The sequence below is a fragment of the Mirounga angustirostris genome, unplaced genomic scaffold, assembly GCF_029215605.1.
Source record: "Mirounga angustirostris isolate CCGP_5_RB_7025 unplaced genomic scaffold, mMirAng1.0.hap1 SCAF_2, whole genome shotgun sequence".
In the NCBI taxonomy this organism is placed as follows: Eukaryota; Metazoa; Chordata; class Mammalia; order Carnivora; family Phocidae; genus Mirounga; species Mirounga angustirostris.
The window spans coordinates 131,181,531-131,208,603 of record NW_026991710.1 but is presented as its reverse complement, the minus strand read 5'-3'; the positions used below and the strand labels follow the sequence as shown (position 1 = coordinate 131,208,603).

The 27,073-nt window shown below is 38.5% G+C and overlaps 1 protein-coding gene across 6 annotated transcripts in view; it reads right to left on the bottom strand.

Moving 5' to 3' along the window:
• The window catches only part of GUCY1A1 (guanylate cyclase 1 soluble subunit alpha 1), a 64,404-nt gene extending 51,608 nt beyond the window's left edge, over window positions 1–12,796 (bottom strand). The window contains exons 1-3 of one of the 6 annotated variants that reach the window (XM_045880246.3): window positions 12,725–12,796; window positions 12,175–12,323; window positions 11,723–11,796 (exon numbers count right to left, since the gene is read on the bottom strand). The gene's annotated coding sequence lies outside the window, so the exon portion shown is untranslated. The other 5 variants (XM_045880245.3, XM_045880248.3, XM_045880247.3 and 2 more) reach the window with 5 other exon arrangements.
• Between the last annotated feature and the right edge of the window lie 14,277 nt (window positions 12,797–27,073).

Below are 27,073 nucleotides of genomic sequence, written 5' to 3'. Positions count from 1 at the left end.
ATGTTATTGATCATTTGGAAAATAATTTACAAACCACCAGAAACCTTTTCTATAGCCAGGAAAGGTGGTAAAACATAGTATTTAAGAGGATGGACGCTGCCTAACTACAAACACTGGTTCCACCACTAACAGAAGTTATGACAGTAAGGCAAATTACTTTTCTGCTCTTGACTCCGTTTCCTCATCTGTACATTTAAGTGATAAGGTGGAACATTTCTCAAGGGGTTCAATAATGCTTTAATTTTAATTCAGTTTTAACAATGCTTGGAGTATAATATGTGCTTAATAAATGTTGACTCCTAGTTTCTGAAATTAGGTATAAAATTATTCTAACGCCTGTAAGTTACATTGCTCGAGGCTTGGTTGACCTAAAGCAGTAGTTCTCAACGTGTCATCTGCAAGTTCTTGGGGATGCCCTGAGGCCCTTTAAAGGATATGCAACATCACAACTATTTTCATAACAGTACTGAGATACCAAGTGCCCTTTTCATTCTCATTCTCTAAAGGTATTGAGTGCAGCTTTCCAGAAGCTATACGACATCTAATCATCTAACAATGTCCTAATTTTATTAGCCAATGGAATCTGTGCTTGCGTAGAACTTTCTAAGGTAGTAGATTTCATGTATAAATGTATGTATGCTAGGGACTAACTCAGTTTGTTCTCAGAACTTATGTTGTGCTCTTCCCATAAATCACTGGATATACTTCTTATTATCTCTGTAACCTCATCATTGCTCAATAAAGCATCATTTTGAAATTCCCGAGTTTTTCTTACACCTCCATGTAAATACAAAAAATAACTACACTTTGCTATTTTGTTTTGCAGTAATATTAAATTATGTTAAGTTTTCTAAATTGCAAATTTTTCACTTAAGCTGCTATGTTAGAATTTAATAATATTTATTCCAATTGAAAGGAAAATTTATTTGTATTTTTCATATATTTATGGATGGGTTATTGGCTTGAAAAGATGAGACTGGGAGACTTTCTCAGCCATCACACCACACCACTGCTGGACCTTCTACATCTGCCATGGTGAACTCGACAGCTTCCCAATACTTAAAAATGTTTCCGGAGGAGATCCAAGGTGATACTGATGAATGCGATTTTTTGATACTACATGATAAAATGTAGAGTGCATCCACCTTTGTTAGACCTGGCAAAGCTCAGTGAACCAGTATTTTCCAATGACCATGATGTTACAAAATCGTGCATTAATAAAGATCCATTCACAGAACACAGATTTTAATGGTTTCTCATCCCATACTGCAAGTAACCTTTAAGTTATGATCATATTTCAAATTTTGAAATTTTTATACCAGAAAAATCTATAATTATCTGAATATACTATTAAATCACTCCTCCCTTTTCAACTGTGTATCAGAGTAAGGCTGGGATATTTTTCATAGACTTCAACCAAAACAACCTGAATTTGTTAAATGTTAAAAAAATATATATTACTTTTGGGGCGCCTGGGTGGCTCAGTTGGTTAAGCGTCGACTCTTGATTTCCACTCAGGTCACGATCTCAGGGTCCTGGGATCGAGCCCTGAGTCAGTCTCATGCTCAGGGAGAAGCCTGCTTAAGATTCTCTCTTTCCTTCTCCTTCTGACCCACCTCCCGCTCACATTCTTTCTCTCTCTCTAAAATAAATAAATAAATAAAATATTTTAAAAAAGAAAAAAATATTACTTTTTACTTCAAACAAGTATATAATGATTGTGGGTTCTTTTATCAAATGCATAGTTAGTGCTTTCAATTAATATACTTTAGGTTTATATCTCACAAATCATTTGGGTAATGCCACTGCTCTCTTCCACAGCATTTACCTTAACGTCACAGTAATTCTGTATCCACCAATGTATCCTTCTTTCTGATATTGGACAAGACAATGTATTTCCTCTTCAAAGTCTATATACTGCTCTGGACTCCATCACAACATGCTTTCTCCAGGACCTTTCTTTATAATTACTCTACCTAATCTTCCCTTAAAATATTCCCCTTTCTTCTACCCGAATTCCTCAATTTATCCATCCATCCATCCATCCATTCATTTGTTCATATATCCTAGAAATATTAAGCATCTATGACTACTTTCTAAGAGATGAGGTTTCAGAAAACAAAACCAAAAAGAAATAAAAACAAAGCAGCACTAGACCCTTAAGGAATGTTTCATGTAGGAAATGGGGTGTGGACAGACTAAAAGCACACACATTCAGTTAAAGTGTGACCTCTCATGACATGTGATGGGAAGAGAGAAAATCTGCATCTAAACCTGACTTGGTACACTGGTAAATGCTTCCTCGAAAAAAGACTCAAGTTGAAGCTTCTAGAATAAGTAAGAAATAACAAGGCATAGAAACAAGAAAGGTATTCTAAGGAGCAGAAAAAGATGTGCAAAAGACAATGACAGAAACAAACAAGCAAAAAGAGCTTGGTGACCAAGTACAGTAAAGACAATATATCCATAACACAGAATCAAGTAAGAGAATAACCAAGACATTGGCCAGCAGAGTTAGACAGTAAAGTAAGGCTGGTAGACTACTTGAAATTATGAACACTGCATGATCTCTACAACACTGAAAATCATTTTTAACACATGGCATGCAGCAAATTCTTGCTACTCATACAATGACCAGTGATATTTATCAAGGACAGTTAATGTAAAGAAACGTAGCCAGGGCGCCTGGGTGGCTCAGCTGGTTGGGCGACTGCCTTCGGCTCAGGTCGTGATCCTGGAGTCCCGGGATCGAGTCCCGCATCGGGCTCCCTGCTCAGCGGGGGGTCTGCTTCTCCCTCTGACCCTCTTCCCTCCCGTGCTCTCTGTCTCTCATTCTCTCTCTCAAATAAATAAATAAAATCTTAAAAAAAAAAAAAAAGAAACGTAGCCAAACACCATTTTACCGTGTGTAAAACAGACTACGACAACCTACAGCTACCAATTCCCACTATGTACTGAAACAGATCCAATATTAAGATAAATATAACTAAATTGATGTTACTCTGGTTTGATTTAGATAAATAATCAAGACCACAACATGCTGGTGAGGAAAATGTTCTAACCATCTCCAGTTAGGATAGGGAATAAAAATGTGAAGGAACAACTCTTTTCAGGACCTTAAACTTTTTTTAACCTTCCTCTTTTTGTCTGAACACCATACTGTCACCCAAATATACCCTACTTGTATCTACCTTTCTCAATTATGTCCTACATGCTAGGTCTTTCAGTTTTCTTTTTCTCTTACTTCCTTTCTCTCTCTACGGTCCAAGAAATCATACTCTTGCTTGAAGGTATAAGGCAACATAATAAATGTGACTTTTGCTATTGGGCAAAAAAGGTTATGCTGTTCTTCTGAGTAAAACAGTTATTCCAGGGCCTCCTAGAGATAAAATCCAAAGGACTACATCAATCCGAAGTTGTCCCTAGGAGAGGACCAGTGGAAGAAAAACTTTTGTGGTAGATGGCCTTATGAAACTCCTCAAATACAACCTTCTTGCCCTTGGCCAAGCCATGAGATGAGTTACAGGTGGTAATCCAGTTTAAATCAGGATAAATTCTTATAGCTTCAAAGGGTGGCAAAGAAAGAGCGGATGGGGAAAGCTAGCAAATTCAGTTCGGATAATTTGCTATCTACCCAAGGAACAGACTTTCTCAAGAAAGATTACAGCTCTCCTATATACCACTGCTGATTTTTTTAAGCATAAGACAACACAACACAAATGTAAGAATTACTGTAAGCCAGTCACTAGAGAAAAGAACCAGAACTAGATGCATGGGGTATTAAATTGTTATTTGGGGTAGAGGTGGACAAAGAGGAATGTTACTTACAATTAATGACTGCGAATATTTTAAAACACTTAAAAAATGGAATTTTACCCAAAGAGTCTTCACTGGGAAAAGTGTGTTTTCCTAATCACATTTACAAATGAATACTAATCCACTGTAAGAATATCTTGTTTTAAATATTGGACATATCAAGTACTGACAATGTTAATGTGCTTATCCAAATCTCTTCCATAATAGAGTTGTAATCCCCTAAATACTCCACGTATTGTGCTATCTTTGTTAAACTTTATGCTCACAAATATATGACTTAAAAGTTTATATTATACCAATGGAACATTGAAATTCCTTGCCCTGTGTGTTATTAACTTAATAATATAAACCACATAACATTTAAATATTTATAATAGCATCGGAAGCTGCAAAATGAAAATTGAGAACAATCAGCAGCTAATAACTTCAATATCCTACAAATAAAATTAGACTAGTAAAATAACAAAACTTCTTTAACAAAACGAATGGCATTAAAAGTTATGGGGGCTTCTCAACCTCACAGATGGAAACACCTGATGCAAGGTAAGGAGCCAAATAATTTCCTCATTAAATCTAGAAAAGCATATCAAATTTTGAATAGTTTGAATTGATTTACAAAGGTCTAATTAAAAGTCATGCATGTGCCGTATTCTGTCCCTAAACTAAAAAAACAAGATAGTTCTACATTACCTAATAAAGCAAAAACTCAGCCTGGCATCCTGGTCTTTTGTAATCTAACCTCTCTTTACCTTAAATCTTTTTATAAATATGCCCCAACATAACCTCATCACTCCAAGCACGCCTGTATCATATCACACATTTTTACTGAGTGCTTAGGATCCATGGGACACTTCTATTAGGTGTCTATGAATAGAATGAGAACTAGACAGAAATGGTACCTCCTGCCACTGAATAGGAGTGTACTGGTGAAAACAGACAATTCAGCAAGCAATTACAGGGTAGTATAATAATATGATGGGGGAAGCACAGGGCATTGAAGAAAAACATAACAGAGCACTTAACACAGGCTGGAAAGGTCAGGGAAAGTTTCTGAGAAGTAGAGCCTAATTTGAGACTAAAAGGTTGAGTAGGTATGGGCCTCTCGAAAACTGAGCAAAGGGAAAAGAAATCTAGAAATGGGGGGCGGGTAGTAGTATTTCACACAAAGAAATACTTCAAAGGTATTCTTGAGGAGACTTGCTGTTGCCCCTTCTCCCTCCATACCCTGGTTCCTCATAGACATGCACGCACGTGGATGCACACACGCACACCCCACTCACCCGCTTCCTGTTCGGCGCCTTTCCTATTCTCTGCCCAGAACACCCTTCCCACTCTTCTCTATATTTAAATCCTGCAGGTCCTGCAAAGTCCCACATCAGTCCTCTTTTAAAATCTCAACTAAGAGCCAGATCTTCCCTAGAGAGCCTTCAGTATTTCCACCCTGCAAAGCTCTCTCCTTTAAGTTCTTCAGACCAGCACTAATATTAAGTTCATTGATAAGTGCTGATGTGTGTAATTCTGAGACTACTTCTGGGTTCTGTTATCTCTACATGCAGACTTTAAATTCCCTCAAGTCAGGGACTGTGTCATAAACTGTGTTGTATGTCACTCAGTGACGAACATAATCCTTAATAAACCTTATTGCGTGAAGTACATAAAAGTGACTGAGCCTCTGAGAAGAGTGTCAAAATATAAAATAAGCTGAAGCTTTCAAAAATTACAAATTCAAAAAAAGTTCTTTTAATTCTTTTCATTTATCTTTCAGATAAAGTGGAGATAATGGCATTTATATTGGTATAGGAAGAGTTCAAGGACTTGAGGGGGATGTGAGGAAATTCAAATGATGGCACAGGACTGGTCAAGCAGAATTACTCTATTTTTGTTTTGTTTCATCTCCATTCCTCAAGAAAATAATAATCATACTGGCAAAAGTAAGACCGAAATCAAAATAACAAATTTAAGGCCCAAGGTATAGAATGATATTAAATATTCTAAATGAGTTTAAATCCATTCATGTGAAGAAACTACATGACGAAGTACTGAAAGCATTTGTGGATGAAATAAGTGAATAGTTAAAATCATCTTTAAAAATATTACAATGAAGAGAAGGGTTGATAGAGAAGGAAGCATCCAGTCATTGTCTCAATTTTCAAAATAGAGAAGGTGATTCCATCAACTCCAGCCTAGAGAGCTTGACATTCATTCCACGCATGATTCCGAAGAGATCTGTAACACTATGGTATGTGAGTATTCAAAATGTGATGTGGTGTTACCTACAAGCTAGTGAAGGTCGCAGGGAGCATATCATTATATAAAAATAATAACTTGGTATCTATTCTGCAGAAAGTAGAAATGCATTTTCCCAAGGAATTTGACCAAGTCTGTCACAGTATATTCCTGGGCTACACAAAGGAATGTAAACTCCAAAGAAAGAGATATTGATGATATATTTGGCTGGACATCCTCATAAAGAGGACTACTAATTCATAGACTAATGTAAAGCAAGAAGAAGGTGTCTAGGATCTAGGATTGTGCCAGATGTCCTTCCAGTTCAGCATTTTGCAGTTACTTGGATGAAGATCTTAATTGTACCCTAATCAAATCTATTAATGTTGCTAAATTGGGAAGAATAGCTAATCTTTATCAAGGAATCAGAATCCAAAAATACCTTGACCTTCTGGAACAATAGACTAACTAAAGGTAAAGATTATATTTAATTGCAGTAAGTATTTTTAAAAGTCCCAACTCAAGTGGCCAAATGTACAACTGAGGAGAAATAATCTGCAGAAGAGTACGGACAAAAGGATCCATAATAAACAATGTAGTGTGGATGCAAAAAAAAAAAAAAATGGGGGAAAAACAGATTAGATTTTAGGATGATTTACTATACGATATCCAGAGGACTTAGCCAGATATATCTAATGATAGCAGTCCGCTCATCTATGTTCAGCTCTAGGGCCCACACTTTAAGAAAAACAGGAGTGCATCCAAAAGAGAAGTTCCCTGATGATAATGAGACTTTCAAGTCATGTCAAATAAGGATGAGTTGAAGGAACTGGATAGTACCAATAGAGACACAAGAGTTGTCATATATAAAAGCATTTTGTGTGAGTACTCTAAGAGGTAATAATCAGGATATGAATATTACAGAGATAAATAGTATTGTTCTATATAAGAAAAGAGTTCTTATGCTCAAGATGGGTCAAATAAAGAAATGCCTCCTAAGTTCCAGATGAATCTTGATAAATGATTTGCCTAAATTGGTCTTAATATTCTCTGTGAATAGGGAAATAAGGTCATCTGCCAAGAATGAAAAGAGTAAGGCTAATGTGGGCAGACGGAAAACCTAGAAAAATCTGGAACAAGTATTATGAGGAGACTTGCTCATACTATGAGAGAATTTGATATGGAATTATCCAAGAGAGGATACACTAACTTCTTAGCACTGTTAACCATCTCTTAAGCTGAAGTTAGAGTGAATCAGATTCCGGTAGCTCTCGTGGCAAGAGATCTGAAGTCTGAAGCAGAGTTGACGTTGCTGTTCAAGACGAGTGTGGTAAGTAAGGAGGAAAACATGAGAAAATTGGGGGCGGCCAACGAACAGTAATGGGAGAGAAGGGTGTTGGGTGGTGATGAGTGAGTGGAATTAGGGGAGGGATAAGAGGTTGTTGGTAAGAAAGACTATGAAATGCTTAGGTTTTCGTTCAGCCAGCGCAATCCTGAGTGATGAGAAGGCCCAAGTGGGCGAATACCAGCGGACTCCCAGAGAGAGGTCGAGCAGGTTATGGTCCTGTGAAAGCCAAATCCGTAGAGTGAATCCGTTGAATGAAGCCCTGAACAATGACAGCTGATGAAAAACCTCCATTATTTTAGATTCCCAAGGAAAGTCGAATGTTCAGGAGGTCAAAAAGCACTGGTAATGGGGGCAGGGTAACACAAGTGAAAGATGTAAATTTAAAAAAACAAAGGGTAATTGGACGATGGTGAAAGAAGTAACAGTTTACAAGCAGTTCTGAACAGGCTGAAAGCCATACGAGAGAAGAGCACAGCAATGTCTCTGGATGATCAAGACCATAATATTCCATTGAGCATCAGTGCAAAACAAGTATTTCTTTAAAAAATCGTATTCTTGAACAGAATAATTTATAGTATCAAGTCATAAAAAAACCCTTAATTCAGTAATTACAAAGACAACACAATTAATCTTATTAGACACCTACTATGTGCCAGGTACTGTGGATCCAGTGATGAGTATCCTGAAAGAGATCTGAGTTCGGTAGGCAATATAGACATATTTACAGGTATTTTTAATGTAATGCCACATAGAGAAAGGAGACATGTAGATAGGTCAGACCTGGAAAAAATATTCAGGATTAAGAAGTTTTTTTTGGTCTGCTCAACTTCCTTTCCCCCCCGGGTGTTTACTCCCAAAGCCATTGTCTTCTGTTGGTTTCTTGCTAATTCCTACCGTGGTGAGTAGGAGGTGGTGGTATGTGGTGAGTTAATTAAATTGAGTTGCCTTTGATTTTCTGAAAGGGAGGGTTCATATTATAAAACAAGTATTAATTGCCAGAAAGCATTTCCGGTTAGTGATATGAGTAACTACAAGCAGTGAAAATCACATTTTTGTGGGAAGGGGTAATCATGCCCCAGAGACCCTCAAGTTTTATAAGGTAATCATTCTTTCCTACTGTAGGCTGAGGAGGGAGCTTACCTAAAGCTCTTCACTCCTTGCAAATAATTCTATTCATACTCTATAACCCTCATGACTATAGGAAGATAAAATCTGTTGGCCTGAACCCAGGAGAGAGAAAAAAATATGAAATAGGTCAGACACTTCTAAACGGTTTGAGAGAAATAAAACAAGCAAATGTGATTCAGGATAGCCAAACATTATTCCAACCCCAAATAAGTCGAGTAGTCCATGGACAGCCAAATTTGTTCATATAAAAACCTAAAAATTGTCAAAAACCCTTCTTGTATCAGGTCAAGGTAGAAATACTCAAAACTATTGCATAGGCACCTAACAAATACCTACTGAGTAAATCCAGATGGTCTAGAGACTAAAAACTAAATTTATTGATATTTTATGAAGAAAAATATCTCTTTCTACAAATATACAGAAAAGTAATTAGTAGTATTTAAGAAAAGTAGCTTGGGTGAATATCTATAATTAAATGGTATAAAAATCAGTGCCATAAAAGTTATTTATCCCAGCAAAAAAAAGAGAAGCTAAGGAGCTTGCTGGCAAATCTGACATATGGAAAATATTCTCAATAACTAATTTCCTCCAAAAAATTTTCCCATCAGTAACATATTTTTTGATTTCCCCAAATACTGTTTTAGCTTTCTACTTCTCCTTACATGGAGAAATTAATTCTTAAGGCTAATTTGATTTTTAACTAGAGATTTTTTGGGTACTGATACTATTAAAAAAATAAATATTCTCCCCCCTACAGTCATTATTAATTGTTAGCAAATGTGATCTACAAATGTAAATACAGGATTTAATTTCCCTGATATGAATTCTGACAAAATTCAAGGTTATCCAATCTTAATTTATAGAAAACAAACCAACCTGGTATTAACTAAAAATTTAAGTCTTTTTGTTTGAAAAATATCTATGACATAACAGTTGACATTTAGGCACAAAAATATTTTATTGATGTATTCATAATAGAAATAATTTCATTTCAGTTATCATTTCTTTAGTTTTCAGTGCAATATTAAAACAGTTTTTCAAAATAATGCCTTAAAATAAGATTGTTTCATAAACCATAGTTGTAAGAAATATAAGGACTAAGACTTACGAAGTTTCCCACATTTCTTTTTCCTTTGGTGTTGCCAGATATAAGTCAAATACCTTTACATTTTCTTCCACATTCTCTAAATGACAGAAAACTATCTTAGATATTCTATACCTGGACATCTAAAAACATGGCCTTTAAGGGATAATTTATATTCACACACTTTGAAACACCATACCAAATATAAGTACTTTATATTTCTGTTGGGTTTCAAATAGTGAAAAATATAATTTTTATTTTCTGTGTCATACTAGAAAGAGATCTTACAGCAGAAGAAACAGAATGTACCTATGTATTCATCACAAATTTCTACTAAATAAAGTTCCCCTACCTAAGTTTCCTGATACATTTAAAAACATACAAGTGGGCCTATCTTATATGAAATGTTTAATTATTATAACATGAGTTATTCTAGAATTTTTCCTACCATTTTATGTCTGCAGGCTTTATGTAGAAAGCCTATTGTTTTGACAAGAAAAAGTAAAGCTCATATATTTTAACTTTGTGGTTATTTTTCTGTTGGGTCAAAGATCCCTTTGGATATCTGAGAACTCTGGACCATCGCCCTAAAAATGCAGCGATTCAAATGTTTAAATACAGTATCAGGGGCTTCATGACTCCTTGAAGAAGATCTACCGACCCAGTTGTTTAATAACTTAGCAGAACACAGACTACACAGACAATCTCACTCAAAGAGTAATAAAGCTTATACAGCTTTTTGACAAATTAAAGTTTGCTTTGGAATCTTAGATTTTCATATTGTTGTTATATTTTTATTGTTACTGATTTTTTACCACTCTTCATAGTATAGCACCTGACATGACCACTCCTGAAGAGACATATAGCCATTTTAGGAAAAGCAACAGATTACTTCCACATTATGAACTAAGATTTAAAAGCCTCTATCATTAAGCGCTTCGACGTTTATGTATGTAACCAGGGGGTTAATGATGTTCCCACAAGACCAGTTCAAGTAAGTAGGTAGACATTTAATGATATCACCATCAGAAGACTGACCCTGAAAAATCACTACTGATACAAAATAAATGCACGCACGCACACACACGCACACACACACAATATGGCCTGTTGTATTTAAAACTCGGACGAGTTTTCCGTATGTTGGAAACAAGGTGACTCTGACCGGTTACCATTAAGGGAGAGGTTCAACCTGGATTACTTCAGAAGATACAAACTTCATCCAGTGCAAAATGAAGAACCGTAGGAAGTAAGTGAGCGAAAGAAAGACGCACGAAATCCACAGCCTGAAATCACATGACTACGATGCACGGCAGCCCCTCACACAAGTGCCACTGAGGCTGCTCAGCTCAGCAAGCTCAGGCTGCAGGCACAGACGCGACGCGCAGAGACGCTTGTGATCCCCTGCTCACCATCTCCCCAAGTGCTGCAGTCATAATGAGAACAGAAAAATGGTCTGCCAAATTAGACCACGCGCGTACACACACACACACACACACACACACACACGCACGCACGCACACACTTACTCTTGGGTCCAGCCCCGAGCAGCCCTGCTGGAAGTTTGCTGCATGCTTTCTCTAAGCAATCGAGCGATCGCAGCTGTTTGCTCTCTACAAGGGCGAAGGGTTCGCCCACGCAGCAGCCGGCGGGGTGAAGTTGCGGTGGAGCCGGGGCGCGGCCTCGAGCCCCGGCCGGCTCTCAGGTCCCGGCGGCCCTTTGCTGCCGCAGCTGGCCCTCGCGTGCGCCCGAGGCCCCGGCGCCCCGGCCGTGGGAGAGCAGCGGCCCCCGCGCGCCCCGCGCGTTCTCACGCCCCGGCTCTCCGAGCGCCGCCGCGGGCGCTGCGCGGCCCGGCGCCCACCCCCGTCAGTCGTCTTCCCTCGGGCCCCGCAGCTCCCCCGGGCCCTGAGCCGGGCCCCCCGGGCGCCGTCCCCTTGGCTCCCTCGCTCCTCCCCGCCGTGGGAACCGGGCCCCGGCCCCCAGGGGCTGAGCAGCTGGGAGCGCGCGGAAGTCTTCCCAGGGAGGGGGACGGGGATGAGCCGAGGCCAGGGGCCCGGGGAGAAGGACTGCCTCTCTGGGGAGCCCCGAGCCGCGTGGGCACTCGGAGACCGACCACTTACTCGCTGGCTTCGCAGACCTCGCGGCTGCGTTTCCGGATCTCCGGCAGCTCCAGGGTGCGCCTGGCAAATCCCCACTGCGAACGCAGAGAGAGTGGGCGTCAGGGACAGGAGGGTGAGCGGGAGAGGGACCCTGCAGCCGCACCTGTCAGTCGGGGCGCGAGTGCAGCCTCCAAACACGCGACCGCGGTATTCACACTTGGGCTCACTCCGGTCTACCTGCTCAACAGGCTGGGCGGGACGCGACGAGCCTCGCAAGCCGGATTCCCCGCTCTGCTCCCAAACACTCAATCAGCTCTGGCCGTGGTCCCTCCCTGTCTCCGTATCTCTCTCTCTTCTGATGACTGCAAAGGATCCCTTACAATCCCTTTCCCTACGGCATTCAAGTTCTTTTCAGAATCCTTCCCCTTCCCAGCACCGAAAGACTGAAAAAGAAAGTAGCGACTAAAACGCACCATGGTGAGGTCACTCAGGGTCTGGGTCCCGCCGATGCTCGTGACGCTCCCCGCCCCCTCTCCTTCCGCAGGTGTCGGTCGCCTGGGGCGGCTCCCCGGCTGCTCTTTGCCTTTTGCCTCGGGTTTAGCGCAGCCAAAGTGTTGGAAAACTGCAAAGAAACCTGCTTTGGAAAATCAGCTCTCTGTGTTGGAGTCCCACCCACAACGCCCAGACTAGGGCAGGGGAACTGAGTCCTGGCCTCTCCAGCTGCCCAATCGCCATCCCAGCAGTTACTGTGTGGAGACAGGGAGCAGGGACAGGGACAAAGGAAGAGAAACACACAAACAAACAAAAAGGGGAGGGAACTCAAGGAAAATTTGGCTCACTTAGAAAAAAGAAAAAAAATCTCCACTACGTACTGGTCCAGAAAAACTGTCGTTTACAGTAGTTAAAACCCCCAACATTTCTGCTCAGAAGTTAATACCGCACGGACGGTTTTCTTGTCCTGGTTTACGGGTTTAAAACCAATCTACGCCTTTGCAAGTGCAATTCTGCGATTGCAAAACTTACCCATCTTTCCAGTAAAGTCCTGATTCTGCTTGGTTCAGTGCATTCATTTCTATTGCTTGTGTGTGTGTGTGTGTGTGTGTGTGAGAGAGAGAGAGAGAGAGAGAGAGAATTCTAGCACAGAAAAATAAGTTCTGACACTGATTTTGAGTCAGTTTCCTGACTTAAAAAAATCTCATTATGCTGTTTCATTGTGAATTCGTAATTAATCCTGATTATTATGTGATCCTTTTTCAAACCCAGGAACTCTGAAACAAATCGTTCATGGTTATCTGCAATTCTTGTATTTCTCCCAACATCCAGCACATGATCTAGTCCCATGTTAGACTCACCACATTTGCAAAATTTTCTCCCAGCCTTGTGCACTATGTTCTCCTCATGGCAAACATGAGTGAGAATAAGCAAAGAAGGGGGAAAAAAGAAATTTAAATTAAAAAAAAAAAAGCATTTAAGGGGATGCCTGGGTGGCCCAGTCGGTTAAGCGACTGTCTTTGGCTCAGGGAGTCCTTCATTGGGCTCCCTGCTCTTTGGGGAGCCTGCTTCTCCTTCTGCCTGCCACTCCATGAACAGGCTGCCCTGTTCATGCTCTTTCTCTCTTTCTCTGACAAATAAATAAATAAATCTTAAAAAAAAAAAGCATTTAAGTAAACTTTGCCTTAGTATCAGGCAAAAGTTCAGGGCTATAAATTGGCATTTTTTGGTTCTGCCATCTCTGAAACATTCTCCTCCTCTACACCCAACCCATGTTAATATCTTAAGTCAGTAGGACGTTTGTCCTCACAGCTCTTAGAATTTAAGACCTAGAATAAAAAGTAAAAATAAATACCCAGTGATGCACTGTGCACTAAAACTGCAGTAGGTGACTATGTCAGCCTTGTGTGATTGTCTCAGGTGATCGCAAGGAGAAATCAAGAATAGGAAGAACTGGAAAATCAGTTAAGTAGAGGCATGCATACAATATTTTTAAACAATCAGATATAATAGAAACATAATGTATTAAGATGACCTAAGGGTCTTTCTTGTGTCTGTTTAGAAAGCAGAAAAACCATTATTTTTAACACTGTATTATATTTACAACTGTATTACATTTTACAACTGTATATATATTTTTACAACTGAATTATACCTTGTGATGTGCAAGTATTTGGAGAACAAAGGGTATGTACCCTTTCCCTTTTGTATCTATAGTCCGCTGTAGCTCACAAGCTTTGAAGCAGTTCTTCAGAGCAATCTGAAACACTGTCCCAGGCTATAGTCCTCAGGGAGACAATGAATAAGGCATTGACTAACCTACCATGAGGCTGGCTTTCTTTCAGTGGACAGCATAATTGAAAGAGGATCTCTTACTATTTTTTAAAAATAAATTCAGTGATGTGAAAGCTCAGAAGAAGAAGGATATCTTCTGATAGGAGAAATACTTTATAATGGAGCAGCATTAGAGTTAGTTCTTAAAAATTTGGTCATTACAAAAAGATGAAATAGAGGAGATTTTTCTGTTTTTTTTTAAAAAAAAATTTAAATTAAATTCAATTAATTAACATATGATGTATTATTGGTTTCAAAGGTCGAGATCAGTGATTCATCAGTCTCATATAATACCCAGTGCTCATTACATTGCGTGCCTTCCTTATTGTCTTTCATCCAGTTACCCCATCCCCCCACCTCTCTCCCCTCCAGCAACCCTCAGTTTGTTCCCTATGATTAAAAGTCTCTTATGGTTTGTCTCCCACTCTGATTTCATCTTGTTTTATTTTTTCCTGTCTTCCCCTATGATCCTCTGTTTTGTTTCTTAAATTCCACACATGAGTGAGATTATATGATAATTGTCTTTCTCTAATTGACTTATTTCACTTAGCATAATTCCCTCTAGTTCCATCCACATCGTTGTAAATGGCAGGATTTCATTTTTTTGATGGCTGAGTAGTATTCCATTGTGTGTGTGTGTGTGTGTGTGTGTGTATGTACCACCACCATATAAATATATGCCACCTCTTCCTTATCCATTCATCTGTCAATGGATATTTGGGCTCTTTCCATAGTTTTGCTATTGTGGACATTGCTGCTGTAAACATTGGGGTATAGGTGCCCCTTTGGATCACTATATTTGTATCTCTGGGGTAAATACCCAGTAGTGCAATTGCTGGGTCATAGGGTAGCTCTATTTTCAGCTTTTTGAGGAACCTCCAAACTGTTTTCCAGAGTGGCTGCACCAACTTGAATTCCCACCAACAGTATAAGAGGGTTCCCTTTTCTCGTTTCCTGACTTGTTAATTTTAGCCATTCTGACTGGTGTGAGGTGGTATTTCATTGTGCTTTTGATTTGGATTTCCCTGATGCCGAAGGATGTTGAGCACTTTTTCATGTGTCTGTTGGCCATTTGGATGCCTTCTCTGGAGAAATGTCTGTTCATGTCTTCTGCCCATTTCTTGATTGGATTATTTGTTCTTTCGGTGTTGAGTTTGATAAGTTCCTTACAGATTTTGGATACTAGCCCTTTATCTGAGAAGACATTTGCAAATATCTTCTCCCATTCTGTTGATGGTCTTTTGGTTTTGTTGACTGTTTCCTTTGCTGTGCAAAAGCTTTTTATCTTGATGAACTCCCAATAGTTCCTTTTTGCCTTTGTTTCCCTTGCCTTTGGAGATGTGTCTAGGAAGAAGTTGTTGTGGCTGAAGTCACAGCGGTTGCTACCTGTGTTCTCCTCTAGGATTTTGATGGATTCCTGTCTCACATTTAGATCTTTCATCCATTTTGAGTTTATTTTTGTGTATGGTATAAGAAAACGGTCCAGTTTCATTCTTCTGCATGTGGCTGTCCAATTTTCCCAACATCATTTGTTGAAGAGACTGTCTTTTTTCGATTGGACATTCTTTCCTGCTTTGTTAAAGAGTAGTTGACCATAGAGTTGAGGGTCCATTTCTGGGCTCTCTATTCTGTTCCATTGATCTATGTGTCTGTTTTTGGGCCAGTACCATACTGTCTTGATGATGACAGCTTTGTAATAGAGCTTGAAGTCCGGAATTGTGATGTCACCAGCTTTGCTTTTCTTTTTCAACATTCCTCTGGCTATTCGGGGTCTTTTCTGGTTCCATACAAATTTTAGGATTGTTTGTTCCAGTTCTGTGAAAAAAAGTGGATGGTATTTTGATAGGGATTGCACTGAATGTGTAGATTGCTCTAGGTAGCATAGACATTTTAACAATATTTGTTCTTCCGATCTATGAGAATGGAAGGTTTTTCCATTTCTTTGTGTCTTCCTCAATTTCTTTCATGAGTGTTCTATAGTTTTCTGAATACAGATTCTTTGCCTCTTTGGTTAGGTATATCCCTAGGTATCTTATGGTTTTGGGTGCAATTGTAAATGGGATTGACTCCTTAATCAGAGGAGATTTTTCTTTGTTTTGTTTTGTTTTCAGGCAGAGGGAAACTTGTGAACAAGGGCATGGAGGTGGGAAGGCATGAAGACCAATATTCAAAAAACAGAGGGTGATGCCAGTAGATAGAAATATGAAGTAAATGAAAAACAAAAAAAGTCTAGGAAGATAAAGTGGAAAGATCAGTTGGGGCCAAATCCCCATTGGACTGTCCTCCAGTTACATGCCATGCAGGCTTGTATAAAATCTGTGTTTTTGTTTTTGTGTTCCTTTACTCTTGTCAATATTCCTTTCATCCTGGAACATGACTTGCTTAACTCATTCATTTCTGCCTTCACCATCTTCATATCCCATAACACACCGAAGTTCTTCACAAGTACTACATTTAACTTCAGTAATCTCTGTCCCAGGCTACTCAGTTTTACCAAGGGTAGATTCTCAGCTAGAGAGCACTTGTATTCTCCTTTTCCCATCCTTTGTGACTGTCAGGCAATATGGTATGTGGGAAAAGTAGCCAATCGAGGGTGTCGGGTGATCATGAAGCACATGTTCTAATCCGGATGTTTGATATGCCCTGAAAAAGTGCTGAGAGTTCCTTGATGTTAGAGAAGTAATCTTTGCAGCCTAAGTGCCTAGCAATGAACATAGTTCATAAGAGAAATTCGGTAAAATAACTATCGAGTGGATGAATGAATATGTGAGTATTTCATCGTCTTCCAGGTCCATTCTTCCATCTTATAGATAATGTGTGGGTTAAAACCCACTACTTCCACTTTACTGAGCATAGGAAATTTGTCATGACAACTTAATAAAAATATTAACAAGGACAAGTATTGAGTTTGAAGCAATCCTTGATAGTCCTGTCAGCTTTGTCAGAAAAGCTCAAGTTTTTCTTCTCAAATGCTTTGTTTTTTCCTGTGCCCACAATTGACAATGGCACAAGAAACATTCAAATGTGTATTCTTTCCACACTTGCAAATGACAATGGCAACCAGCGATGTGATCTCACTCCTTGCTACTCAGAGTGTGGTCTGCATATCAGCAGCATTGGCGTGACCTTCCTCCTGCTGGAAATATAGAGTTATGAACCTCATTCCAAATTTATGGAATCAGAATATTTATTTAACAAAATCTTCAGTTGATTCCTATGCATATTAAAGTTTCAGAAACACGGATCTAATATCAATGCATTAAGTATGCTAGACTTGGAAACAGGTTGTATGAATGTGTTTAAACCTAGAGATTTTTAGGACCAGCTTCTTTTTTGTTTTTCTGTGACGTTAATACCAAATCAGTTTACATAAAGTAATGGGACTAATAGATTCATCTCTACTGGCTTCTTGGTCTAATTCATAAACCAAACACAAATTCATAAACCAAAGGGAATTGTGAGAGAAATGAGGTTGGGAGCAATGAAGCAGGAGGGGAAATATGATAAACATTGAACATTATTGTATACTTTTTTAATATGTCAGGGACAGAACTCCACTTTATTTTTTTAGCATACAGACAAACCACTTGACTGTACTGTTTATCAAATCGGGATAACTTGTCAAACACAAGAAAGATAACTTCATTATCTTTTTCCTCTTTATGACTCTTTTTTCCTCCTTTTCTTCTTAAGATGATTTCCTTTCAGTTGTTTTAAACACAATTAGTTAGATAAACTTTACATTGGTAACCTGTCATTACTGAGATCGTATTAGTACTCCAAAATGTCTCTTTTAGAATGTGAAGTTTTGGGATGCCTGGGTGGCTCAGTGGGTTAAGCATCTGGCTTCTGCTCAGGTCATGATCTCAAGGTCCTGGGATCAAGCCCCGTATCAGGCTCCTTGCTCAGCAGGGAACCTGCTTCTCTCTCTGCCTTCTGCTCCCCCTGCTTGTGGGCTCTCTCTCTCTGACAAATAAATAAATAAAATCTTAAAAAAAAAAAAAAGAATGTGAAGTTTCAATTAGGAAAAGCAGACCATGTAGGGTTGGGGTCCCTAAATTTCTCATCCTGGTATCCTGGTATCAATATTTATGAAGCAGTTTGAACTCTATAGTCCATTATATATACTATATACTATAGTACATTAGAAGAGATTCTAATGATGACAGAAATGTTCACTATGTTTTCTCAAACTGATGGTGTTTGTTATCAGTAAATAGAATAATGTGCCCTCCCTGCCCCAAGGTGCCCATTCTACCCCTGAAAACTACGACCATGTTATGTTACGAGGCACATGGCAAGGGGAAGTTAAGGTTGCACATAGAATTAGGATTGCTAATCAACTGACCTTGAGATGGGGAAGATTACCCCAATTATCCTATGGGCACATTATAATCACAAGAGTCGTTATAAACGAGAAATGGAGGCAAGAGATTCAGGGTCAGAGTCAGAGTCACGCGACGTGAGAAAGACTTGACCAGGAATCACTGGCTTGGAGGATGCAAAGGTATTACCAAAGCATGTGTGCAGCCTCTAGAAACTGGATAAGGCTGGAAAACCTATTCTCCCTGAGAACCTCCAGAAAAGAAGCAGCCCTGCCAACACTTTGATTTTAATCTCGTGAGACTCATTTCAGAGTCTCAGTTTGTGTTGCTTTAAGCAACTAGGTTTGCAGTTGTTTGTTACAGCAGCAATGGGAAATGAATACAGATTTTGGTACTGGAGCGTGAGGTGCTATTGTAACAAATACCTAGAAATGTGAAGGTAGCTTTAAATGGGGCAATGGCAAAGCCTGGAAGAATTTTGTGGAGCACGGTTTTTAAAAAGCCTAGGTTGCTTTGAATGCACTGTCAGTGAACATATGTATGTTAACTCTGTTAGCGAGGACTCCAAAACGTGGTAGAGAAGTGGACGCATGGTAGAGAGAGCCTGTATCATTCTAGAGAATACTTAATATGTCATGATCTGACTGCTGGTTGAATTATGATGTTAAAAGTGCTGCCAGGGATGACGTAGCTGGAAATGAGGAATCTGTTACTGGAAACTGGAGGAAAAGCAATATGGCAGGAAACTTAGCTGAATTATAGTCTGCAGGTACCAGAAAGGAGGAATCTGGATATTGAAGTAAGCACTATTACTATATAAACAAAGTGTTGGAAGGCGTGGCTTGGGTTTTTCTTGCCGCTTACTATAAAATGTGAGAAGAAAGAGAAATTGAAAGGAAGAACCATTAAACAAAAACAGAATCAGGATTGGTGATTTAGGAAATCTTCAGTTTATCCAGACTGCGAAAGATGCCATGCCAACCTTTTCCAGGTAAATGTAATGTCCTTATACTTGGGTGAAAACAGAGAGGCTTTATCGATTCTTGTGTTTGAAAAATCTGGAGAACATACTGATATGGCAGATCCCCATATTTTAATTTTATGTCCTAAAGTACTGTAGTCATATTGACTCTTTTAGCCACAATATCATTACACAGCACCAGTAGTATTCCAAGAATTGTGCTTTGAAAGGAGGCCAAAGTGGTAGTCTATAGACCTCGATATATTTACTGCTGTTGACTTCAGGAAATCGAAAAGAAAATGTAGAATGGAGACATTGACATGGAAGTCCTTAAGATGAATGGGTTAAGATACTGCAAAAGAAAGACTTGAAAAACTTACTAAAGGTATCTATTGAGTGTAACTCCATCCAGTAAAAAATATTTCCCATGAGTAAAAATTGACACATTTAAAAGGAACAGTTCAGCCCTACAAAGATATGTCTATAAAAACAAAACAAAAAGTCCATAGCTATGGTTAATCTCTCATTGTAACTTAGTTCAAAACACACTTAGTTTTCACTATTGCTGTTTCTTCTCTAGCTTAGTCCCGTCCCCCTCCCCTGCTTTTACAAGATTTCTAGGCTTTCCAAAATAATTAACCATATAGAGACAGATTCTGTTTTCTGGGTCTTTTACTTTCCTATTTTTTTAAATAGGAAAACTAATGCCAGCTTCCAAAAAGGTTATTTGGACTATTTGTAATAGCCCCAAACTGGGAACAACTCAAATATCCAGCAGCAGGTGAATGGATGAGCAAATTATGGTATATTCATATAATGGAATACCACTCAGCAGTAGAAAAGAAGAAACTGCTAATACGTGGAATCACAAGGATGAACCTCAAAAACATTGTGCTGGGGGGAAAAAAGACATAAAAGTATACATACTGCATGATTCCATTTATATGCAATTCGAGAAAGGGCAAAACTAATCTGTAATGACTGAGGGAAGAATAGCAGTTGCTGGGAGCCAGGATAGGAAGACGCCAGCAAAGGGGTACATTTTTGGGTGATAAAAATGTTCTATTTCATGATTGTGGTAGTGGTTATGAGGGTATATACATGTATTAAAACTCATTGAACTACACACTTAAAATGAGTGTATTTTATTGTATGTAAGTTTATCTCAGTGAAGTTGATTTCAAAAAACATCCACAATCAAAGGCATTAAAAGAAGGATGAATGACTTCTTTTCTGGAATTCTAATATTTTAATGGTCAAGAAAAATCATAATAGTTGGGATGGTAGGATGTTAAAGTTAAATATGTGCCAAACAATTCTAAGTACTATGTGCATTAGGTCATTCGTTTCTTCCAGTAATCCTTTGAAGTAAGCACTATTATTATATTTCCTTAACACATGAAAAAAATTGAGGTATAGGAAGATTAAGTAACTTTCCCAAAAGCATACAGCTAGCAAGTGGCAAAAACAAGACTCAAACTCAGGCCATCTGGCTCGTAATCCTGAGGTATGAATCACTCTGGTTATCCTGCAAAGAGCTTCTTAATTTTGTAAAGTAAAGAACCCTAGTGCTAACATATTAAATAAAACTCTTTGGGTACTGGTACATCCCAGGAACCTGCATTTTGACAAGCACCTGTAGATCATTCTGATGGTTGAGTATGAGAAACAGATATTTCAAGGTAGTAAAATTCTCTTATTGAGAATTCCTTGGAGGGGTACCTATTCCTGACACAGTTATGTAATAGGTTTGGGTTTTCAACACTTGCACTTCAAACTGTTTATATATTCTCTTAAATTCTTTGCTTGACATGAGTTTAAGCTGCCAAGTAAGGAGCAGAGAACATGAGTTTCAATAGCTTTAGTTTTTAATAGAATGGTTAACTAAATAGGGGTAGTATGTTTCCATTTGATTATGTATTTATAGAAAGTAAAAGAAAGACACAAAGAAAAGGAAGGAAGGAAGGGAAGGACAAAGCTAGGCAGATTACTGAAGATGTAGGCAAAGCATTGGAATTATATTCAACAAAGCACCTTACAGAAGAAACTATTAAGGAAAATACACTCAGGTAATTTTCTACCAGTTCTTCAAATGTCATAAAGGTTGAGTTGTTCCTACTTCCTTTCACGGCAGGGCATGTTAAAAAGTAATCATTGATTAAACGAATGCCTTATACAAAGAATTGGAAATTCTTTAACACTTTTTATGTCTAGGCATTGGACGCAGAAACGACCCCAGAGCTCCTGTGGTTGAAACTCCCAAGAATCTTCCTCGACAGGATGACAATACTATTTCAGTGGGTTCCTGTAGAGCTGAGTTAAAATAGAGTTTAAAAATATCCACCGTCTTAATAGAATATAATTTGTAAAGGAAAACATTTAATCAAAATGAGAATTTTTATATGCAAATATAAATATGTGAACATCTAGCCGCCCTTAAATCTTAAAAGAAATATTCCAAGGCAGCATTACCTACTGACCTATAGAAAAGAGAGCTCTCTGTATGAAAAGCCATGTTTGTAATTTTTCTTTTATTTTTTAAAATTTATTTATTTGACAAAGAAAGAGTGAGCACAAGTAGGGGGAACAACAGGCAGAGGAAGAGGGAGAAGCAGGCTGATGTAGGACTCGATCCCAGGATCCCGGATCATGACCTGAGCCGAAGGCAGACGCTTAACGACTGAACCACCAAGACACATCCATGTTTGTAATTTTTCAAATAATGGCAAATGAAATGAAAAGTCAGTAAAGCTCCCTCTCTCCTTTTAAATATCGTAACACATAAAACCTTGTCTTGCTTCCTCTGTTACTCTTTTATAACTTAAACCTGCAAAATATGATGTGAGAAAAATAATACGCCTCTCACTAAGCAGCCCAGTGAGAGCATGGCCTGGTAGTTTTCCTAAGTCTAACACAGGACACTCACCAACTGGGGATTTGTTATGCTAATGAGCTATGAGTGTGTGTGTCAGAAACATCTAATGAATGGGTATCAATTTTGCTTTTGGTTTTCGATTTACTTCCGAAGCCAAGATGTTTTCTTCGAGCTTTGCTTATAGGAGTGTTTCATGTATCCTTCTCCTTCTGGGAAAAGTGAAGCACATAGATCTCACAACTAGAAAAAGCAGCCAGAGAGCCCGAGATGTTCTTAAAAGATAGTCCCACCAGACAGGGCCAAAAGGTACGTCCTGTGCCATGGATTAAAAAAAAAGAAACTGATTCCAGATTCAAAGTAAAGAGAACTCTGTTTTGGCATTAAAAAAAAAAATAGGCAAATTATGCACAGGCAGACTAGTTAAAATCTCATTTGATGAAAATGACAGTTATGGCTGTGCTTTTATATTTATAAAATAATTTCTTTAAATAGTTGGCAATATTACCTAAGGGAAATGATGTCTTACCAAATCCCTTTCTTCTTACTTTTTAAAGTATTCTATTTTGGTCAGATTATAAAAGTAATGCAAGTAATAAGAAGAGGCCTTCCCCTTCCAACACCATAGCAGATGTGCCTAGAAACCCTTCCCATAACAGAACACTGGACGATGCTAGAGAAAAAATTAAACATGATTTTCGCGCTTAACCAGGCTGGATGTCCAGAAAGGGTAACAAGCTGAAACCAGATGCAGTGAGAAAGAAAGATTTCCCTGGTAGGCAAGCACAGTAGTTGGCAATTGTTTTGAGGTCATGAGCCTATTCATGGTAGGTCAGAACCTGGGTTATGGAGCAACATGTGCAGGGCACCGAGAAGCCAAAACCAAACACAAGTAGGAAGTGGTAACACATGTAATAGGAATCTTGGAGGTGGTGTTTTCACAGGGAACTCTTTCTCTCATTAGATATTGACTCAGAATGGAGCAGGGGGTAGAAAACAGATCTCTCCTAAGGATTCCTGTTCCCAAGCCTGAACTTCCACAGTTTGGGATTGGAAATGAATACAGATTTGGTGGTTTGAACATCTGCAGGCAGAACCTTTAGTTTAAAGTGATGGTGCATACTGAGTATTTACCCCAAAGATACAAATGTAGGGATCCAAAGGGGCAAGTGCAGCCCAATGTTTATAGCAGCAGTGTCCACAATAGCCAAACTATGGAAAGAGCCTAGATGTCCATCAACAGATGAATGGATAAAGAAGAAGTGGTGTGTATATATATATATATATATATATAAATATATACACAATGGAATATTATGCAGCCATCAAAAAATGAAATCTTGCCATTTGCAATGACGTGGACAGAACTAGAGAGTATTATGCTAAGCAAAATAAGTCAATCAGAGAAAGACAATTATCATATGATCTCACTGATAGGAGGAATTTGAGAAACAAGACAGAGGATCATAGGCAAAGGGAGGGAAAAATGAAAAAAGACAAAACCAGAGAGGGAGACAAACCATAAGAGACTCTTAATCCCAAGAAACAAACTGAGGGTTGCTGGAGTGGAGTGGGGTGGGAGGGATGGGGTGGCTGGGTGATGGACATTGGGGAGGGTATGTACTATGGTGAGTGCTGTGAATTGTGTAAGACTGATGAATCACAGACCTGTACCCCTAAAAAAAATAATACATTGTATGTTAATAAAAAAATAAAAAAATAAAATGGTAGTGCATTGGGAAGGCTGCAGGAACCTGGCAGAAGCAAGCTCAAATCCTCAGTGGGGGGAATCCACTTTGAAGAAAATCTTCAAATAATTTCTACAGGTAAAGTCCCAGGAAAAATGAGCCTATAATAAGGAAGTCACCAAATACATGAGGGAAAATGCAACCATAAGTGATAGAACTCAATAAATGAGAAGTCAGACTACAAAAAGACTTCAAAAGTAGAAATTATTCAAAGAAGAATATAAAATAAGTATGTTTAATATATATATATATATTTAGATTTTATTTATTTATTTCAGAAAGGGAGAGAGCACAAGGAGGGGGACAGGCAGAGGGAGAGGGAGAGGGAGAGGGAGAGGGAGAAGCAGACTCCCCGCTGAGCAGGGAGCCCAATGCGGGACTCGATCCCAGGACCCCAAGATCAGGACCCAAGCCAAAGACAGACGCTTAATCGACGGAGCCACCCAGGTTCCCCTGTTTAATATATTTTGTACATTAAAATATAGTCATTGTGTAAGAAAGGAACCAGAATATGAAACTTGACCCGTTTGAAACTAGAACCAAAAGGAACTTCCAGAAATACAAATATAATGATTGAAAATAACCCTTCTGTTGGAAGAGTTGAATAGCAGATTAGATAAAAGTGAAGAGAATATTAATAAACTAAAAAAATAGATCTAAAGAAAGAACCACATTTTTGGAAATGAGTTGGATGAAAATATGAGATAGTGAAGATTTATGAAGGATACTACCAAGAAGGAGCAGAGAGTTAGTAGAAGGTGATATTAAAAGGGACAACTGCTAAGGTTTTCCAGAATTTAATTCAGTCACCCATCTTCTTCTTAGTCTAACAATTCAAAAAGGATAAATACAATTTTAAAAAATCTGTTCATAAAGCATTTGATAAAACAACTAAACCAAAGATAAAGAGATCTTCAAAGTGACCAGAAAAACATCTGGATCATCCACAATGGAATGACAATTAGGTTGACTGCCAATTTTGCTAGTTTCTTCACAGAAACAATTGAGGGTAGCATAAAATAGGTTATTACCTTCAAGGTGCTAGAAAGTGCTGAGAGAAAAAGAGCTGCCAATTTAGAATTGTATATTCAACAAAATCATCTTGCGAGAACTGGCAATAGGGTGAGAAGAGGAAGATTTTACAGCCGTCATCTTATCGATCAAAGAATTTCTAAAGGTGTATTCCATTTTTAAAATATATTTATTAATTTGTTTGTTTGGGCGTGGAGCCCCACAGGATGCTTGAACTTACAACCCTCATATCAAGACCTGACCTGAGCTCTAGAGTATAACCAACTGAGTCACCGAGGCACCCCGGGTATACTCCATTTTTAATAGAAAACATTTTGGAAAACACAGTATTTCCAGTCAGATGATCTGAAAGCAAGACAGAAGAGTGAGCAAAAGAAAAATAGTAAACATGTAATATGTTTAAGGCAAATGTGAACAAAGGAATTGATAGCTAAGCTTTATTTTAATTTAAGAACTTCCTTTCATCAGAGACACTATAGAGTAAAGAGACAAGACATAAACAAACTGAAGTTATTTGCAACACAATTAAAAATGGATGAATGACTTTGTAAATAAAAATCGTTTGTTCACAGGCCTTATATTTTTCTCTATTCATTCCCAGGAATTTGGGTCCTAGAAAATGAGTCATTTTATGCTTATTAATGTCACTTGCCAGATCATTTCATAAGTTTTAATCAATTTATAATGTGAATTTTATATAAAGGATATTCCACCTGCTTGCTATTAATTTAAATAGATTTAGGGCGCCTGGGTGGCTCAGTCGTTAAGTGTCTGCCTTCGGCTCAGGTCATGATCCCAGGTTCCTGGATCGAGCCCCGCATCGGGCTCTCCGCTCCGCCGGAAGCCTGCTTCTCCCTCTCTGACTTCCCCTGCTTGTGTTCCCTCTCTCGCTGTGTCTCTCTGTCAAATAAATAAAATAAAATCTTTAAAAAAAAACAAAACATTTTCATGGAAAGCGAATCTCAGATTATATTAGTTTCATAAATGATTTTAAATATCTTATGTACTTATTTGGTCATTATTACTACCACTATCCCTTATTTTTTGAAATGTCAGTTTATGCCCTTTGCCTTTGGTTAAGGTATTAATGCTTTTTTCCTAATTCATTTGAAGGAACTGCTTATGTATTTAGAATATTCAGCTGAAATATCAAAATCATCAACCCCCAAATTGAATTCTTCTTGATTAAAATTACAAGCAACTATAGATCACAATGGAATTTAATGATAAATCATGGGAGAGAATACTATTCAGTGCTGGGCTGATTTTTACCCTTTTCAAGTTAGTTAAGACTTATGGTGACCACAGTAGGACAATGAAGGAAGAACACAGCTGGAGGACTAGTCAAATAGAACAAAGACTTATTTAAAATTAAATATGCATGCTCCGTTTCTTCTTACCGTAATTAGAGCCTGACCTTTTTTTCTGCTTACTGACATTCAGGAAAAACGAAAAAATATTTTCTCAGGTTCATTCATTCATTAAAATATTTTTATTGAGTAACAATCATACAAAAGGCACTGCTCTAGAAACTGGGGACTTGGCAGTATGATAAACAAGGATCCTTGTTGTCATGGCACTTTTACTATGATTGGCAGTTAAAAAGATTAACAAGGGCGCCTGGTTGGCTCAGTTGGTTAAGCACCTAACTCATGATTTCAGCTCAGGTCATGATTCAGGGATGTGGGATGGAGCCGGCTCTGTGCTGGGTGTGGAGCCTGCTTAACATACTCTCTCCCTCTCCTTCTGCCCCTCCCCCAACCCAAAGAGAGAGAGAAAAAGAAAAAAAAGATTAACAAATTAAATATATAGGGTGTCAGACAGTGATTTGTGATGTAGGGAAAAATAGAGAAGGATGATGGAGGTGAGGTGGTAAGGAGGAGTTTCAACTCTTCAAATTCAACCAATACGCTGTTTTGTTTTTTTTTTTTTTCCATATCTCAGCTATTGAATATTTAGGTTTTATTATAACCACTATATCAGAATTTTTTTCTTCAGGAAAACGGAAATCACTTCATGCATTTCAAACAGAAAGAGTGCTAAGAGAACTATTGGAAGGCCTTGAGGAGGAATGTATGATCAGAGGAAGTATGATCCCACTGATGATGT